The sequence below is a fragment of the Pinus tabuliformis genome, chromosome 1_2 (assembly GCF_031772625.1).
Source record: "Pinus tabuliformis cultivar Carrire ecotype Pingquan chromosome 1_2, CPIR1, whole genome shotgun sequence".
In the NCBI taxonomy this organism is placed as follows: Eukaryota; Viridiplantae; Streptophyta; class Pinopsida; order Pinales; family Pinaceae; genus Pinus; species Pinus tabuliformis.
The window spans coordinates 608,032,984-608,052,855 of record NC_142298.1 but is presented as its reverse complement, the minus strand read 5'-3'; the positions used below and the strand labels follow the sequence as shown (position 1 = coordinate 608,052,855).

The 19,872-nt window shown below is 36.4% G+C and overlaps 1 pseudogene; it reads left to right on the top strand.

Annotated features, from left to right (window-relative positions):
- Positions 1–11,189: 11,189 nt before the first annotated feature.
- Positions 11,190–19,872, top strand: part of LOC149207100 (protein CHUP1, chloroplastic-like) — a 62,910-nt pseudogene continuing 54,227 nt past the window's right edge.

The following is a 19,872-nucleotide window of genomic DNA, read 5'->3' as shown; positions in this document are numbered from 1 at the left end:
CACCTGCCTCATGCAAAAATTGCGATGCACACTGGAAAGACCTTCTGTAGGGTGCGATGAGCGAGAGCAGACAAATGGCATAAGCAGTTTGCTAGGTGGAGACCCTGAGAATCTTCTAGAAGCTGATCATTTGACACTTGCCTCTTTGAATTCACCCAAGGATGAGTAAGAGATAATGAAATCTCCAAGTGGAACTAAGAACTATCAGAGAGATGACACTAATCAAGTTCCCGGAAGCTGACTCACCCCCTTGCAAACATTTATATATGGACCCCTCATCCCAGACATCCAAGAGCTGGAATTTTGTAATTTGGAAGGGAGTGTTGCTGGTTTCTCTTTGAAGACATTGTTGGGTGATCTTGCTTTGTATGAGGTGAAAAGAGCTTTCATGCTAGGAGGATGGCGCTGGGTCAGACCAAGTGGTTGTAATTCTCTCTTATACTACTTCTATCAATAAAGCTATTTGAGTTTTCCTCCATATTCTTGTGTATCTCTGAATATTGTGTTGATATATGCATTTGTATGGTCAATATATATCTGATCCTACATTGTTTACAGTGATAGATCTCTATACTTCGATGGTATTATGATGCTTTGACTGTACAGGTGCTCTTTGAAGCGGGACAAGTAAGGAAGGAGTGGCGAGATTCTATCGAAGGGGAAAGGAAACAAGCAAGGAGCCAAGCGAAAGACTGAGGTTGGTATTATCTGCTTCTTTCTCATCTATCTCTCGTAAAGGAAAACACAAGTGACTTTAGTTTGTTTGTTTCTAAGATAGCTACCCATCTTAGTGGGACTAGCAACTCTGAGTAGACACTAGTTTTCCCGATAACAAGACTAAAAAATCATAATTTTAATTAAAAATTTAATCTTAAATTAGACTCTAATTATCTGATAATTAATTCTAATTAAATTGTTAATTATCAACTAAACTAATTATTTAATAAATTGTTATTAATTAATCTAACTAATTAATATAATTAACTATTTATAAACTAATTAATCTAAATAATCTAAAAATTAAAAATATAAAATATATATAAAATAATAAAAAAATTCGATCACATCTCGGCTTTTGATTGGATCGGAGTTTTTGATCACATCATTCATAAAAAAAACCTGACACCTCCATTAAAAGTCAAAAGGGGCATTCATAAACTTGTTTTCATTTAAATGTTTCAATACTCACTCATACGTGAGTGGATGAGTAAAAAGAAGTGGTAGGTTAGTTTATTTCTTTTATTATTAGTTTAAAATATTTAACATTTAAATAATAAATTTTAATTTAATTAAATTAATTAAAATTTATATATTAATTAAATTAATTAATTTAAATTTTATTATTTAAATGTTAAATATTTTAAACTAATAATAAAAAAAATAAACTAACCTACCACTTCTCTTTACTCATTCACTCACGTATGAGTGAGTATTGAAACTTTTAAATGAAAACAACTTTATGAATGCTCCTTTTGACTTTTAATGACCGTCAATCGGCATGGGGAAGGTGTCGAGGTTTTATGAATGATGCGATCAAAAACTCTGCTCTGATCAAAAGCCTCAATGAGATCGAATTGTTTTTATTATTTTATATATATTTTTTATTTTTTATTTTTAATTTAATTAAATTAATTATATTTTATATATTAAGTAATTTAATTAATTTAAAATTTAATATTAAATATTAAAATTTTTTATTTTGGTTTTATTTTCATGAATTTTAGTTTCTAAATTATAGATACTTTGATGTTTTGGGTTTTGGAGATTAGTAATTAATTTGAGAATTGGAATAAATTACTAAAATTCCAATGCTTCATGATTTGGCTTAAAAATAAAAAATGTTAGTAATAACTAATTAGGGGTTAATATTTAAAATAAATTCATTAATGAACTAATTTATTTACAAAAAATGGAATATTATACATTTTATGCGTTTTTAACCTAGGGCACATAAATAATTAGACTTCAAAGGAGTGTCATTTACAAACCAGTTGTCCAAATGAGGCGAAACAAGTATCAATGGGAAGCTTATAAAGAATTTATTTTAACAAAGCAATCAAAACAAGAATTCAAAGAAAATAAAAAATTAACAAAAACGTAGGATAATCAACTAAATAAAATTCCTAAAATGTGTTTAGCCAAAATTTTTATAGAAAGGGTCCCCATTTTTTGAAGTGAAAAAGTAAAAAATGGGGGGGTTGTGTTTTACCACAACAACTTCCTATCCCTTTAAAAACTGGCATCCTCATCGCATTCGCCATGTTGAATGCTGGAAGTGGAGGTGGAGGTGGAGGTGAAGTTGTATGCATATGAGGTGGAGGAGGAGTTGGAGGTGGAGTGGACAGATGAGGTATCCTTGGGATACCTTGCTTAATTAACTGATGTACACTTCGCGGTTCAGTCAACATCATCCCTTTGTTGTCACTAGAAGGGGGTTCAATGAGCAGACTGTACTCTGAGCATGATCCTTCGTTTCTTCTAAAGAATCTCCCACTTCACGTCACCACAAACATCAAGGTAACTTCATAACCCTCTTTTCACATAGCAGCATTTTAATCCAAGTCTTTAATGATTTCAAATACTTACCTCATGACCCCTTAAAGAGCTTATGTTATGCTTCGTTATAGCTGATATTTCTATCGATCATGAACTCAGTCACAAAACTTCCAAGTGTGTGATTAATCCAATGATCCATAGCCCGTGAGATATTTCTTCTTGATGCTTCCAGATGTCACACCAGTTCCGAAGTCCACACTATAGGGTCGTCAAGCCTCTACATCCCTTCACTTTCTGCCAATTTAAACAGCCATTCCTGTAGTTCATCAGTGAAGAAATAAAATAATTATTTGGTCTCATCTTTGCATAAATATATATAAAACCACATGCTCCTTGGATAATTTAGGGCTCTTGTTCTCTTGCACCTCAAACGCATGTAATTTTATGTCAATCCACTTCTCAATATCTTTCTTTGTAGGAAACCAGTTATGACACATCTCTTAGATCAAACTTACGACAATAGATTCAATTGTTGGCTTAAGGGGGCTTGACCTAGGTTCAAAGTTATTCGCACTAACCAACAAAACCATAACTACTAGCCCTTTCGGCAACAACCTCCATAGCATAGGCTACAGTCTCACCCGAAGCAGTATTGGGGGATGCTAAAACTAGGTTTCTGCATCCAGAGACTGTGTGATGTGTATTTGGAAGCCCTTGTAGCTCAGGTTTTCCCTCATGTAGATCTGTATCTTCCTATGTTCCACTACTTAAAATCTATGAAACAGCTCCTAGATCTTTGTGAAGGTCTACAATCAGGCTTTGCAGACCTAAAATAAGTAGACTCACAAATTTTTTTTAGTAAATAATAACCCTAGATCTGCCTTCACACAGATCTACCTGATTAACACAGTTATTACAACAGATCTAGTTGCTACCTTCGTGAAAATAGTTCATCATGTTCTTCATGCATGAATATTAAAGATTTAACATATTCGTGGAAAAATTCATTTTATTTCATAGAAAACATATCATTAAGCGATAATGCATAAACTTAATCATAATTAAGAACAAGGCAGAAATGAAAGAGATTTGGTCCAAGCAGTCTTTATTAGATTCAACATTCAATTTATAGACTCTTCTACCCTGCGCACCTAACTGTAGGGGCCCGCACGCTCATCTACGGACTTGCCAAGGTCTCCACTCACTTAGTTGCTGGAGCCTTCCCCTTTTGCCTCAGTATAGGAAACAGAGCTTTCCTTCCTTAGCACTTTTCCCTTACACTTATTATTCAGCAACAGTTATCTATCTAGATTCGATATGACTCAAATATTTATATATTTTCTATTACAATACCATGGCCTGTGGCCTATGGATGAGTCTCAAAACCATCCTATCACTTACCCATACAAGGTGCTAAAGCCCCTTTGACTCCTACATAGCTGCATGTTGTGCTTCCACATTTTGCAGAGACATTGTACATTCTTTACAAAATTCTACTAAAATTTTGATTAAAGTAACACAAAATTGCCCCTAGGGGCCCTATTCCAACAAACATTCCTATAAAATATAAGTTTCTCAGAGAGAATGTTATAAAAATGGAGTATATATCAACTAAAGAACAAATAATTGATATATTCATCAATCCTTTTGGTAAGAGAGCCTTTTGAATATGTAAGGAAAAGATGTGAATAGTCCCTCCTCCTTCTTATCATTAGTTTAACTTCAAAGAGGAGCATCTAAATATTGTTGGACGATTGAAAAATCAGAAGATGGTCTAAGGGGGAAATACAAGGATGGGTAAATTTCATCATGTAGAGAAATATCAATTTGGTTCAACTTTGAAAAGGTTGACACTTAACACAAAGAGCTTATGCAGTAAATGAATGACCAACACACATCAAAGATATATCAATCCTGGAGGTAGAATTTATAATCATAGGAACAAAAACAATCATTTATCCATATTTACACCTAGAGGTGTATTAGTAACAAGAAAAATAGATTCTACATGCATATACAAGGGTGGCAATGAAAGCACATGAAGAGCATGAAAAAGATAAGGATAAATATGACTAAAGTGTATATGACTAATCCTAATGATGTTTCCTTTATGATGGATCACAAGTAAGATCAATCCTAATAGACATTGGATATCAAAGGCATATAACTCAGTGGAAATGTAATCATTGGAGGCCATGCTACCTATAGACACAAGCCATAACATGATCAACCTCACACCATCATGAAGCTATTTTAAAATATACACCTAGAAAAAGGTTTCTAATCACTAGAGGTTCACTAGTTTTCAAGCTCAACCATGATCCAAGTATGGTAATTTAATAAACTCAACATCAAAAGTCACATGAATTTTCTTTTGTATGCAGGTTTCCGCCGTCATAATTTTGTTGGTGATGAGAGTTTCTTTTGGAATATTGTGTAGTATCATTTGAGTGTTTGAAGTTTTGGGTGAACACTTCACCCAATTTCTGGGACAAAAAGCTATATAACTGATACAAAGATTGTTATACCATGGATAAATAGATAAAGGATCTGACTATTAGGGGATGTAAGGGATTTTTTTGAATGTTAAAAAAATTATTAATAATTATTGAGGAAGAAGTCAAATAAGAATAAATAAATTAAATAAGAATATAAATAAATAAATTATTGGATTAGGATTAAATTAGAATTAAAATATTTAGTCAAATATTAAAATAATTAATTATAAATTATTAATATAAATATTACTAATATCAATATTATTAATATTAATATTACTAATATTAGCGAAAGGTCAAGATATGAAAATTATAAGAATGGAGAATTCATTAGCATTATTGGAAAATTAAAACAAGTTAAATACGAATAAATGGGATTAGTTATAAGAAAAAATTAAATTATTCATTATTTAGATTAGGATTAAATTTTAACTTAAATAGTTAGATTAGGATTAAATACATTAAATTAAAACTAAAATATTCGTTGAAATAATCAAATTGGCTAGGGGGTTGGTGTAAAGGAAATGTGAAAAAGAATAATAATCGTTATTAATAACATAAAGTCAAATAACAATAATTAAAAATAATTAGAAAAAAACTATTAGAGATACAAAATTAAAAAGGTATGTTAGAAACAATGGGGGTGGAATCAATATTTCATGCCCAATCAAAATTTACATAGTTTACCCTTTCATTTTCAAAGTTATCTAAATCACTATTTCATTGGCAATACATTATGTTGTGGATCTAGGCATATTCAGTAAACCATGAACGACATTAAACAAAAGAGCATATAAATCATGAGAATGAAATCCATCAACACATAGGGACACCTAATTCTTAGCTGGAAATCCCAAATGGGAAAAACCACCATTGTTGTTGTCTCTATATTTCTTCTTTATTATTATTAAGAAAAGTATTCTTACATCTTACAGTTACACAGACTCTTAGTAGTCCTCAAGCTCCTATCTTCTAGAGGCTACCACCTTGTCTTCTTCCTCTAGCTACCACTAGAAGGAAGCTACTACTCCCTCATCAAATTTACTAGCCACTACCAAAAGGAAGTTACCACCCCTTCATTGAAGGCTCTAACCCTCAATATTTTCAGCTCGTATTTTTAACACATCTCCTTATGGGTTTACTCAAATTTCGAGCAACAACACTTTTTGGATGCAAAATTTGATTCCTTATACAAGGACTACCATGTTTCATACTATTGATGGACCCTATTACACAAAAAATGAGAAATAAATGAAAAATGTGATTGCAATCATGTTTTTTGATATACTTATCATTTTTCATGTAGCAAGGTCCATTGAAAGTATGTAACATGGGTACTCAATGAATGAGGAATTAGATTTTGCATCTAATTACTACTCCTGCTCGAAATTTGAGTAAACCCCTAGGGAGATAAGTTGAAAATACGAGTTGGAAAAGTTATTTTATTATTTTTTAATATTTTTAATTTTCACTCGAAAAATGGTGAATCATCCCCCATGGTTGACATAATCATATTGAATCTTAATGTTTCTTATAAAGTTTATTTTGGTTGTACATTTTTCTTAGGAGGCCTATTTTAGACCTCAAAATTCTCCTAATTAGCAACTCTTTTGGTTTTCACGTTGTTTTTTCATTTTTGGGGGCGTTTTGGGCTAGAATTATCACTTTGAGGTCATAGTTATCATTTGATTGGAAACTTTTTTTATTCACATTAGATTCATAAGCCTCTACCTTTGTCTTTCATACAATCTTTATTATACAAAACTATGTCAAAATCAATGATCTGTACACACTACATACAACTTAAGTCATGAAAAACCTTTATATTCAAGGACAAATCGGAGTATCTAAATTACGCAATATTGAATATAAAATTCAACCCTATGTACTCAACTTCTACAACAAGACAATGTGATTCAAGTCTTGCATACAACATATGTCATAGGTCTCTGCATACACTATCAAAATAGCACGCTAATCTCTATCCAACAACACATTGGTATGTGCAAAAAGTCAATGAAAGTTCTTTTATAATGTAACAATAGTGAAATAGATTATGAAGTAAACAAGGGAAGAAGTATGTTAATCAACTGCAACATGGTTAATATCTCTGCAAATTCCCTTATGCAAACATTAAGAAAATATCTTCTCCAAGTAGATAATAGTGCACCTAAGTGTCTCCCTGTAGTGAAATAAAATGATCTTTAGACATATTCCCAATATATACAAATCATATAGGTTTCTAATCTTCATATTCAGTCACTTTTTAGTCATCCATTTTTATCTATAAGTAAACAAGAAATTTTATCCTTTATCCTGTGTTTTTTAGACATTGTACTTACCAACTTGTAACATTGAAAACTAAATTCATTTTCCCTCCATTACACCTACAATAGAAAAATCATATAGGTAGATATATTTTCCCGCATATCTCTCAAAGCTAGACTCAATTTGAGACTCCTCCTTGTGCCCTAGTGCACACATGCTCCATAACACATCACAACAAATAACTCATCAACTGCACACTCTAAGATGATCCAATTTCTTTCCCTTTTATAGCCATTTTTCCTTGACAATACCACAAGATATTCTATCGGATATTGTGATGGTAATTACTGATGGGATGAAATAGATGTTACTTTTCCTTCTACACAAGAATTTCTTGGGAAATTCCATGGTTTTTCCCTGCATTTTTCAATTTTTCAACACTTACAAGTAGTAACACTCCATAGCCTTTCAGTAAGGTCGTTATAACACTCCTCCTAAAATGAGAACCTCTGTTACTCAAGGCTATTACACACCAATTACACTAGAAACCTAAGTTACCTTTGTTTTAATCCTTAAATGTAGTCAATCGTGAGCCAAAACTTCTTCCAACTTCTGGGATGCCTTCTCCAGCACCTGTGGACCTATCCAAACCTTGAAAAGACATAATAAAATCTCAACAAAAACATCATACTCTTTAGTAATTAGTTATCCATCCTTAATTATTTGCTTGTGTTACTTCACTTTCAAGTAGCTACAAACCTTGTCCATCCCCTGCAACCAATCGAGACCTTGTGCAACTTTTGCAACTCTTATTCAATCATTAAGACTCCCAGAATTCCTCTACAACCAATATGATTCGTCATCCATCCATGAAATAGATAGGTACATTATTTATGCACACTTGGCAATAATGTCATAGTGTGACAAGATCATGAAGACAAAATATGACAAGAGTTTCATAGTGTGGCAATATAATGTAACACGATCATAATCCAAGTTGACATAGTGTGATGAGATCATAGTGAGGGTTGACATCAAGGCCAAAAAATTAGGATATAATTCCAACATATCACCCTTTGGACTTTATTTCAACCTTTTGCAAAATACCAAGTCCTTCTCTCCCCCTTTGACATCAAGGGTAAGGGGCCATGCAAGGCTGAGAGAAGAACTCACCCTGAAATGCTCAACACTACTTCGTTGAGGATACTTCTCTTGTAAAGAACTCAATTACACAAGTTGACCACCTCCTAAGAATATACTAGAGCTACCAACACTTTATCTTCTTTAATTGACATTCTAGTGATATCCATTACAAGTACAAGGCTTTATGAAGCAAACACATGGTCGTACATAAGCACATATGACTGATATATATATCTCCTATAAGCATGCTATCACTAATCAAAGACTCTATGAATCAAGTTTACATCAATCACCCAAATAAAAATGTCTATATCAATGATATACATGAAAATACGTGACCTTGACACCCAATAGCCCATACATGGCTAAATATGACAATGTGTATAATACACACTAAACAACATGGATCTGTTCATGACCAATGCACAAAAATATTGGGTAATGGCTAATCAAATGCACACACATGTGCTCTCCTTTATGCATGATCAATACACTGAGTTGTAAAAGTACAATACGTGTGGCAAATGTCTACTTTCAACACATCATCCATAAAAAATAATTTCAGAAACAACATATTTGTTGCTTTCATCAAGATATGGATGTAACCTCAAAGAAGACATTTTGCAACATCTAAAATCCTCACAAGCCATTAAGTATAACATCAATATAAATTTGATCAGCCACATATTTAATACCAACCAAAATCAACAAATAAGTTTTTGTAGTGGAAACATAAATATCATGAAATAGTGAAACCAACATATATATATTCTCCTCATAAAATAAAGTTCCAACCAATAACAAACAAAGAATCAAAGAAGAAATGTAAGAAAACTGATCTATACAGTAACAACAACATTATGGAATGACGCACCATTAATATCGCATGAACTCATCATAGGTCAACACACTCGCATACAATCCCAAACATCATATAGTCATAAGTTACAGACTCCTCAACCTATCATAATTCCTACAATAAACCAATGTAATATGTAGCATGTTTTTCTAGGCATTTTTCCTTTTCTGCTATCAAAGGACCATAATGCCAACAATTGGAGCTATATGGGGTTCTCCCCTTAAACCTATGCTAATGCTTCATCACCCACCTTGTCACCATTTATAAATCTTCTTTCAAATCCTTAAGTGCATTCATTAATATATCAAGAGTCATCCAAATTGTGAATATTAATAAGGGTAATATGGCTGCCACATTAGTAGGGTTTCAACACAAGGATTCATAATTAGCAATACATTACGAAACCAATGAAATATAACACATGGAAACCTTATTTGCATGCATCACTCCCCTTGATATTATGCACCTCTTTGCAAAGAACAAGTTGACCTTGCAGCCTTAGCAATCATTAAGTTCCTACGTTGTCATCATTTTCTTCCCTTTAGGATATGCACCTCAATTACACTTAAGCAGTCCTTTTAGAAATATTCATCAAGTACAATAGAATGCAGTGGGAACTTTATTCCCCTCCATCTCTAACTACTACTCCTTCTTCCTCCAAATCCACTTCTTTTGGTTGAATTAATTAAAAATTATGGTCTTCCAACAATATTTGATCATGTGTCCGAGACTGAAAAACACGTAACACATCATGAAATAGCAATATTGTTTGGTATTGGTGAAATATCGCACCCTTGCATGGATTTTTGCTATATTCCATTTGGTAAATGTACAGTTAGTGGCCTTATGGCCAATCAAGTTAGAAGTATAATAATAATCATTAAATCGACTTGTATACCTAAGGGATAGTCCGGTCTCTGATCCTTATTTCTTTATTTATTATGAGTGACTTGATTCATCTTGCTTTTAAAGAGCCTCAACATAACCATGTGGATCTATGCCTATTAGATCTAAATCCTTGTGATTTTGAATAACATTATATTCAAGACCTATTTTAATTAGAGGTGAGCATTGATCATTAAAAATATTCTTTAATGTTTCAGAAGACTTTAGTGATCCAGGTGGATGTTGGTGGCCACCCACCTATCCCACTTGGACCGCCACCACTGTCTCTTTCAAATTTTTAGTTTCTTTAAGTGTAGCACAATTTACTATTTTTAGTAGTTTTTGGGTTTTAAACTTTCGGAGTTGTTTTGATTCCCTAAATGACGTTTTTTTGGCAATATTGTACCAGCGATTTTCTGTCTAAAATCATATTTTCCATTGTAGTACTTGGAGAGATATTTCTAACGGGGTATCATGTGCATCAAATGGAGATAATATGACCAAGTCACGACCGCGGGAAATTGGCTTTCCAAGTAACCCCAACGAGGCCCATAAACTCTTAGTGTTACATCTCCTCGGGTTAGGGTTTTAGTTGTTTAGGGAAAAATAAAAATTCCCTTGAGCCTCATTGTAATGCAGTTCAAAGGCATGTAGCTGCCACATCTCTTCTCAGAGATAAGCTACCATCGCCTGAGCTAGTTTCTTTCCACTTTTATTTGTAAGCATATTTCAGTATTTTACATTAATGAAATGAAGTATTATTTTTGCTACATATTTATGTTTATGGTTATACCTGTAATTTGTTGTGTTCCTATTTAAATCTAGATCAGTGGTATCAGAGTGATTTTCTCTTTCTCTTTTGGTTGGTCAATGCACTTTGGGCAGATCGGGTCAGCCAGAAGAAATCCATTGGTACGTCACCATTTGAGCTTGTTTATGGAGTTGATATAGTATTTCCTACCTCTCTCGCTACCCCGGTAGCCAAACTTCTTCAGGAGGCCAGCAGTGAAGAAGATCCCATTCAGAGAAGGTTGAATCAAATGGTCCACTTGCAGCAGACCATAGAAGAAGTTTTTAAGAACGCATCCAAATTACAGGAGAAGATCAAGAAAATTTATGACAGAAAAGCAAAGGCAGATAAACTTCAGTTCGATGATGTGGTGTTGAAGTGGGATGCAAGGAATGAGGAAAAAGGTAAGCACGGTACGTTCGAGAATCTTTTGAAATGTCCTTTCAAAATTGCAGCATATCGGGGTCAGAATTCCTTTCTTATGAAGGAAATGAAAGGAGAAGATTGTCCAGGAGGGCCGATCAATGGTCGACTGCTCAAGCTGTACCATTTCTGAGTTATTAACACTACTTCCACTGTCATTGTAAATACCATTTTTATTTTAGTTTGGTTTGAGTTTGTCAAGTTAGTCTTCAAGTCATTTCAATGTCAATTTTGAGTCAATTTTTTGGTCATTTTAGTTTCATAAATGAGTCAGAGTCCTGTGTTGTTTTTCGAAAAAATGACTCCATAGCCCAATGGATGAAGGCATTGTCTAGCTCTTCCAGAGATTTGATGTTCTTGGCACCTCCAAGGAGCTACCATCCCCCATTGGAGCCAATGTTAGAGTCGGTCTCGTCAGTCCTCTGTTAGAGATCAAAAAAGTTTATGCATTTCATTTTTACAAGTCCCGCTCCATTCACCCAGCTGCATTCTGCTAGGAGCATGCCATAATTTAATGGAAAAGGTAATACTAGTCATTTCCCCTCATTTCTGGCTCCTGCTAGCTTAGGTCTTTTGTCAATGATCACTAAAGTCCATGACAGTCAAGGTCTGGTCCTTTAATGGACAAAAGTCATTTTTGATCATAAGGTCTAGGGATTAATCAATTTGGTCTTTAAATATGTCCAGTAATGCCATGCAGTCCAGAGTGAGGCCCTTACACACTTATGATTCAGAGAGTTTCATCATCATGTGGATAGACTTCGACTCTTCTTCAAAACTCTGTTTTGAAGAAAAGTCAAACAGTGTCATTTGTGATAAAATTTTCAAAAAAGGTCGCCAATTGATTTCTTTAGATGCAGTCATGGTTTCCATGGCCAGATGTCCTGTCACGCAATCCCTGCAAAAAGTACCAAAAATTTCATCATTTGAGCTAAAATTTCAAAGGGAAAGTGAAAATCAGTGTTGCTTTAAATAAATGAAAAAGTGTCAAAACATAACATTAGAAAAATGGGTTTTTGAAGAAGCAAAAATTTAACTCATGACTTCCAAGTCTTTATATACAAGTTTTCACCAAAATCAAAGTCATTGTGCGAATCAAGTGCATAGGGAAACATTGCAAAGTGTTTGAGTGAGCATCGTGCGTGTTTGGAGCAAGGTTGGAGGTAGTTTTCAGGGCACGGCGCATATACACAGGGGTGCAGCGCACACAGAGCCATCCCTTAGTGCATTTTTTCAACGGGTGCGACACATATAACGGGCACGGTGTACTGGGTTTTGCGCGCGACGCACACCCACAGAGGGCCAAAACCGTGCCAAATCACCTCAAATTTATTGTGAAGCCCATCAAATCGAGAGGTAGGCTCTATGACATGACTTGTTCATCAAAGTTCATAAATGATATGGTGGTTTATGGCTATGTTTGAATGCAACAAAACTCATAAAATCAACAACAGGAAAACATTAAAGGCCATTGTTGCTAGGGTTGCATAATTGTGGTATTGAGGCCAAGGTTCCATTTTCACCCACCATTTTTCCCTCACCTACCATTTTTCTCTATCCTCCCTTTCTTATTTTTCCTATTATCCCTACCCTAAAACTCTACCGAACCCTATTCTCTGTTCCCTCCTCTTATTTGTCAACATAACACCCCAAAAACCTACCCTATCAAATACCCAAACCCCCTACATATCCCTAAACAAACTTCTCCCCATAACCCCTATTCCCATCACATTACTCCCCTCCTAATACTCCCTTTTCTTTCATTGTTCCCCTTGGTGACAGATATCACAAAAGCACCCACCTTCACACCATCATCAAAGGGAAGCCTAAATACAGTACACACAGCGGTCATGGCATCACAACATTCATCAAAGTATGAGATGGAGACACAAAGTGACTCATCCTCAGAAGAGCAGGCTCCCAGGAGACATCACAAGAGTGGCAAACATGTTAGGGACGAGCCAACCACCCTCACAGAATTGCAGGCATGTCCTCTTGCTATGTCATGTTTCCAGCATCTATCATGTTTTGAGTTTTTTCAAAGAGTGGCTAATATTCAAGTTAATCATGAGTTGGCCCGTCTTTTTGTGCTTCACCTACATTGAGATCACTCTATCTTGGCTCAGGTCACCTTCACACTGACACCTGAAACTATCTCATTAGCAACCAACATATCGAATGTTGGAGAACCATGGCACAAGAAATAGAAAGTTGATCGGTAGCACTATGAGCCTTACATTAAGGCCAGTTGCTTGAGGCATCTCACAAGAGTCTTTCCATTCAGATATTTGAAAGATGAATATGCTCCACTCATGAAGTTGATCGTGAAGTACTTCAGCTGTGAGGGGAGGTTCTCTCGTCTATATGCCTATCACATCAGGTTGCTCATGCACTTTACCAGGGTACGGATGATGAACATCCCATTTTTCATTTGCAGGAACATAGAAAGGATGAACACCTTCATGCAGCACAAGACCCCTCAGCAGCAAATTAACAATGTTTATCACTTTGCTCTTATTAAGATTTTGGTGGATCATCAGTTAGGATTGCAGGGCATTACTTGGGATGACTTCATCTCCCGTGACCTCTTCAGCACTTCACAGGTAGAGTCAGAGGTTGAACATGAGATAGGTTCTCCTTCTCATCAGTATGAGGGCTATGAGACCACTACTATGCCAGTATTCATGACCTATCGGAGAGGAAGTAGGCATATTTTTTGCAGCAGCAAGGCGAGTCTTATCTCCACCCGGGGTGGAAGGGGCATCGCTTCCGACATCAGCACTATAGGTAGAGGATAGAGGTAAGGAGCCAATGCATGATGAGGGGCCTTTAGGTGAGCCATCAGGTGAATGAGAGACCAAATTAGTTCTCCTTCATGATGATGATACATATACAGAACCGACAAGTGCACAACTCAAAGAGATCATCCAGGAGCAGCAATCAGAGATCGAAGCCTTGTCCCTTGATTTGGAGAGGGCTAAGTGGAACATGAAATATCTGGAGTAGAGGAAAAAACAGCTGGAGGATCAACAAGTGATCATGGAGCTACAAAACATTTGTGAGCATCGCCAAGCTGCACAAAGGAGAAGAGTTGAGCTCGCGTCATTGGAGCAAGAGATTAATGAGGATCGGGAAGCCAACCTTGAGAGAGTTAACATGCACTTGGATAGGCTGCTAGACAAGGCCAACAAGGACCATGCACTGTTGAGACACATGGCTTTCCACTACATGGTGCGAAACAAAGTATGCAAGGCCCGAATTAGGAATTTGAAGGCTAAATTGAGGAAGGAAATCAAGAAGCAAAAGAGGCAAAGGGAGCTCGATCGACTTCAGATATTGGCCGAAGCTTCTTTGGCCCAGCATACCACTTCATAGAGAACCTCCAGCCCAAATTCAAGAAATTTGGGGCAATTTTGGTCACATGGCAAATTTTTGGTCACAACACAGGTTTTTTCTCCCTGTGCTTAGGATTGGGAGCTCCAAGTCACAAATGGTTTGCATTTTTGGATTCAGCATGCAAAATCATGACTACTAGTGCTTGTACAAGAAATTTGGACATGATTTGAGTCTACAGGAGGTCAAAAACACTCAAAAAATGACCTCTCTGCCCCTATTTTGACACACAGGAAGTAGTCATGGGAGAATGAATATTTGGAGGGGCAAATGAGCATAAAATTTAGAAATTCCACTTGGTTTGGAAAGTAGATAGGCTAGGATTTCCAACAAGCACACTTGGGCACATTTTGGACTCCTGCAGCTACCTCAAAATAGCCTCCAAAGTGGTGCAGCGCATATAGAATTGGGCGCGACGCATATAGAGAAAAAGGTCAAAATCACGCCTATTCCACGAAATTTCGATTCGCGACTTATCCAAGTGGGCCCGCTCATCTAAATTTCACTTTTTTGGCACCTAAGGCAGCATTTAAAGTATTTTCACTCCAGATTGGCTTCTATCCGAGTGGCAAAGGAAGGCAAACAGTCACCCAAGCCATTTGTCATGTTTGTAACGCTGCACCTATAGCTAATGGTTGGGTTTCCACCTCCATTTTGCAATGATTCGAGTAACTCCCCAACCCTTGGGCGTTCTATCTCTTCATGGCACATTCTATATATTGTATGCAAACTATTTGCAAAGGGTTGGTTGGCTTGTAATTTCTGGGAGACTGTGGGAGAGAAACTCAGTTCTTCATTGTATATTTTGACAGAGGATTAATGAAAGGCGGCAGCTTTGTTTCATGAGATTCATGTGGTTGTGAGTGTAGCACATGTGTCTCTTATGTTTCATATGTATTTCATAATGTTTCACAGTTCATTTCATATTCATTTCCAGTGAAATTTTCTAAGCTAGATAAGGTAGAATTCATTTTTATTGCTCTGTCTGTGGGAAAATTTCATGTTCAATGTTCTTCTTTTGTTGAAAAGGATTCATGTAATTATTCCCTTTTCACCCTCCCAAGCAATTCCTCCATTCTGCGTTATTTCAAACTAAATTTCTAGACTTTCTGCCTATCTTGCCTCATGAAATAATCTGTGCCTTTCTATTAAATTCTCTGTTCATTGTTGTCCATTGGTCCCATACCATCCCAGAAACTCAGTTATTCATAAAAAATTTCTTTCTTGTATCCATATTTATTTACTAGCCTAAGATCAATATTTCACTGCTAGTCATCGCAGACCATTCCGTTTACTTATTCGCTGAGCATGACTGGGAGAGAGCCCTCTCCTGTTCTGGTAGGGCTAGCTACTAGACTGAGCGTGGTTTGTGGTTACCCTGAATTTTGCCTTCCTTCAGCCTAAGGCAGATTTAGGTGCTAACATAGTGGCGACTCCACTGGGTACAAAATTAATCCCCTTACTTCTAGATAATTCTAAGCTTCTGGATGATAAGTTTAGGATTTGATAGGCTGAGTAAGTTGTTCATGTCCTTCTGATTTTTTCGAAAATAGCACGCTGGCTTCGAGACGGTATACCAGAGCCAATCCAAATCTGGATCCTCCTCATATTTATGAAAACCCCAACTTGATTCCAAGACTCCTTCGTCAAGAGAACAGTATAACTCCTGTGTTCAGATCCCATTCATGTCCTGACATTTTTGAGTATCTTGAAGAGCTTGAGTTTGATGAGCAGTTTGAACTATCATTGTTCAAGACCAAATCTGAAAGGTTTGTTGACTATAATGTCCCCGATCCAAAATTTCTTGTAGACTTAGAAACTAAAAGGGCTAACTGGTAAATTGATAATTATATTGCGACACAACTTCAAACTTCAATTGCTAGCCCCTTACAAACTGTGCACACCCCTCCAACACCTCCAAGGCCAAATCCACCAAGAGTGATGGCTGCCCGTTTTGCACCCCTGGTTCTGCCTCAAGTTCTAGATGATATGCCCGTAGATTATCAAAGCAAAATCCCGTTTTTTGATGGCACTCCTAACAGCATTACTTCTCAGCAACATGTGGACAGAATGGCAGATTTCTATGAACTTCATGAGATCGATGCAGACAATGTGGCAATGAGACTCTTTGTACAGACATTTACAGGTGATGTGAGGAAGTGGTTCAGAGGTTTTCTGGCGGAAAGTATCACTACCTTGGCCGACCTACAAAGACAATTTTTAAACCGATGGGAAGTGAAAAAGAATCCTCTTCAAATTCTGGCTGAATATGAGCAAATCAAACGAAACACTGGTGAGTCAGTCCGAGACTATTGTGTTAGATTCAATTCAGTTTATAACGAAATTCTAGATCATCTAAGGCCACCTGTGGGACTAGCCATGGTGAAGTTCCCGGATGGTTTTGATGCTGACATGGCTTATAAATTAAGAGAGAGAGAACCGGCCATAATGGAAGACATGCAAAAGATAGCGGTCAGCGTTGAAGCAAATCTGTTGTCCAAAAGAGTTAGAGCGAAAGCAGAAAAGAAGGTCACAGTCAAGGAAGATTCTTCCTCAATGGATCAATTACTCAAGAAGGTGGAGCAGATGCTTGAAAGGGTGAAACTTGACAAACCAGAGCCACAAGTTAGAAATCCTAACTTTCGTGGTCAGAAACATCCACAATATAGAATAAGACAGAGAGATCAGCGAGCCCAAGGGCAGACAGCACAACAGCCAGTACAAACACCTTTGCAGCAAAATTTTGTGCATGGACTGGAGTCAGATGAGGATGGGAATATAATAGGTGAAGAAAACCACCTCTTTACTCCTGATGATTTGCCTATTTATCTCACTAAGGAGGAGGAGTATGCAGAAAGTTCAGTTGTACACAAAGATGTAGATTTTATTCTAGCAAACGACACCGTCTTGGAGGAAGAATCAGATGAGTACCAAAGAGGATATATGAATGCTCTGTCCGCCTGGCAGCAGTGATATTCACTTGGAAACAGAGATGTGCCGGTCAAACCAATTCAGAAAAGGAAGGATGTTGAGGCATCAAATAATGATTCATCAGTTACACAAAGGAAAGGAAAGGAGGCTGTTGGTCCGGAGAGCAACAAATCACCATCAGCAGAACAATCACATCAGCAAGTTGCATCAAAAGAAAAGGAAAAGAAAGAAATCCAAAACAAAGACGTAGAAAATATTCTCGCTTTTAATTTAGAGAATGAGATTTCTAAATTAAAGGTATCCATCCCCTTGACTGAAATAATGATGAACAACACTTACAAAAGAAAGTATCTAAAATGTTGAATTTGGACCCAATGTCCGACATGGTGAATGTCGAAGACGATCAACCTGAAATGATTTTTGGGCTAGCATCGAATGGTGAGTCTCCTGATAGTGATGTGCCACCCTTTTATATCAGTTTAAGGTTGCATGATTTTGTGTTACATAATGCCATGTTCGATTCCAGAGCTTCTCACAATCTCATGCCCAAGGCTATTATGGATAAGCTTGGTCTGGACATCACCCGGCAATACCATGATCTCTATTCATTTGATTCCAACAGAGTAAGATGTATAGGACTCATCAAAGACTTGGTTGTGAGTCTGGATCAGCTCCCAATGAAGAATGTTTTTATGGATGTTGTTGTAGCAGATATTCCTCCCAGGTTTGGCATGCTTCTTTCCAGGTCTTGGGTAGCAAAATTGAAAGGGACACTACAGCCAGATTTCTCTTATGCAATGATTCCAGTGTTTGGAAAAATGAGGAAATTGTATCGGGAACAAAAAATGAAATACATGATCATAAGCAAGGAGAGACCAATAAATCATCCAATTAACTATGTACATACAGATTTAGAGTCTTTTGTTTTGTATTCAGATAGTTTTAATGATATAGATAGTCAGTTAGTAGAAGCAGATGATATTCCAGAAATAATAGAAAATTTCAGAGAAATTTTAAAGAAAGAAGGACAAGAACAACAGAACACTGTTGGGAAATTAGCTGAAAGTAATGGACAACAAGCAGACAAGGCATAGCAAGTAGATTTCCAGCACTTGCAAGAGGAGGAAGAAGGTTTGTGGACCATGGATTTCGATGGAGCAGTGGGAAATGATGGCACTGGAATTGGAATTTGGGTACGCAGTCCTTTCTCCACCCCGAACAAAGTACCTAGTAATGTGTGGATATGCTCTTACAAGTTGTCTTTTGAGTGTTCAAACAATGAAGCTGAGTATGAAGCTCTGATTGTCGGCCTAAATATTCTAAGAAAGTTGAATGCTAAGAGGATTTTCGTATATGGCGACTTCGAATTGGTAATTAAGCAGGTCAGAGGCGAGTATCAAGCAAAGCATCCTAGAATGCGGGCTTACCGTAATGAAACTCTAGACATCCTAAAATTATTTTCAGAATACACCTTGACATGCGTGCCTCGTATACAAAATAGTATTGTTGATGTTATTGCCAACGCAGCAAGTAGTTTGGAGATCCTAATGAACTCTAGCAATAAATTCGAAATCCATGTCAAGCATCGTCCAACCATTCCAGACAATCAGAGATACTGGCAAGTGTTCCAAGATGATGAGGAGATTGATGATTTTCTGCAAAACAAAGGAAAGTTCAAAGAGACCTCAATTGATGTAGAAAATGACGATGGTAAAGGTAATGGTATAGATGAGGTGCAGATCAATGAAATGGGCGTGTTGCAGCTGAAGAATAACGTTATTCCTAAAGGCTTGATACCTTTAGAAGAAATTTTTGATCAAGATGATGTATCCTGCAAGCCAACATTGCAGCCAACAGAGAAGGGTGTAGAAGAGGTCAATATCGGAACAACTGCTAATCCTAAGTTGGTAAAATTGTCCAAAGCATTACCGCCAAAGATCAAGGACAAATACATCAGTTTGCTAGCTTCATTTGTAGATGTGTTTGATTGGGACTATTCTGACTTAAATACATATGATACCAATATAATTCAACACACTATACCCATCAAGCCTAATCAAAAACCATTTAGACAGAAGTTGAGAAGGCTAAATCCAAAGTTGTTGCCATTTATTGAAAAGGAGATAAACAAGTTGTACAAATCGAGGATCATTGTTCCCATCAAATTTTTAGATTGGATCTTTAAT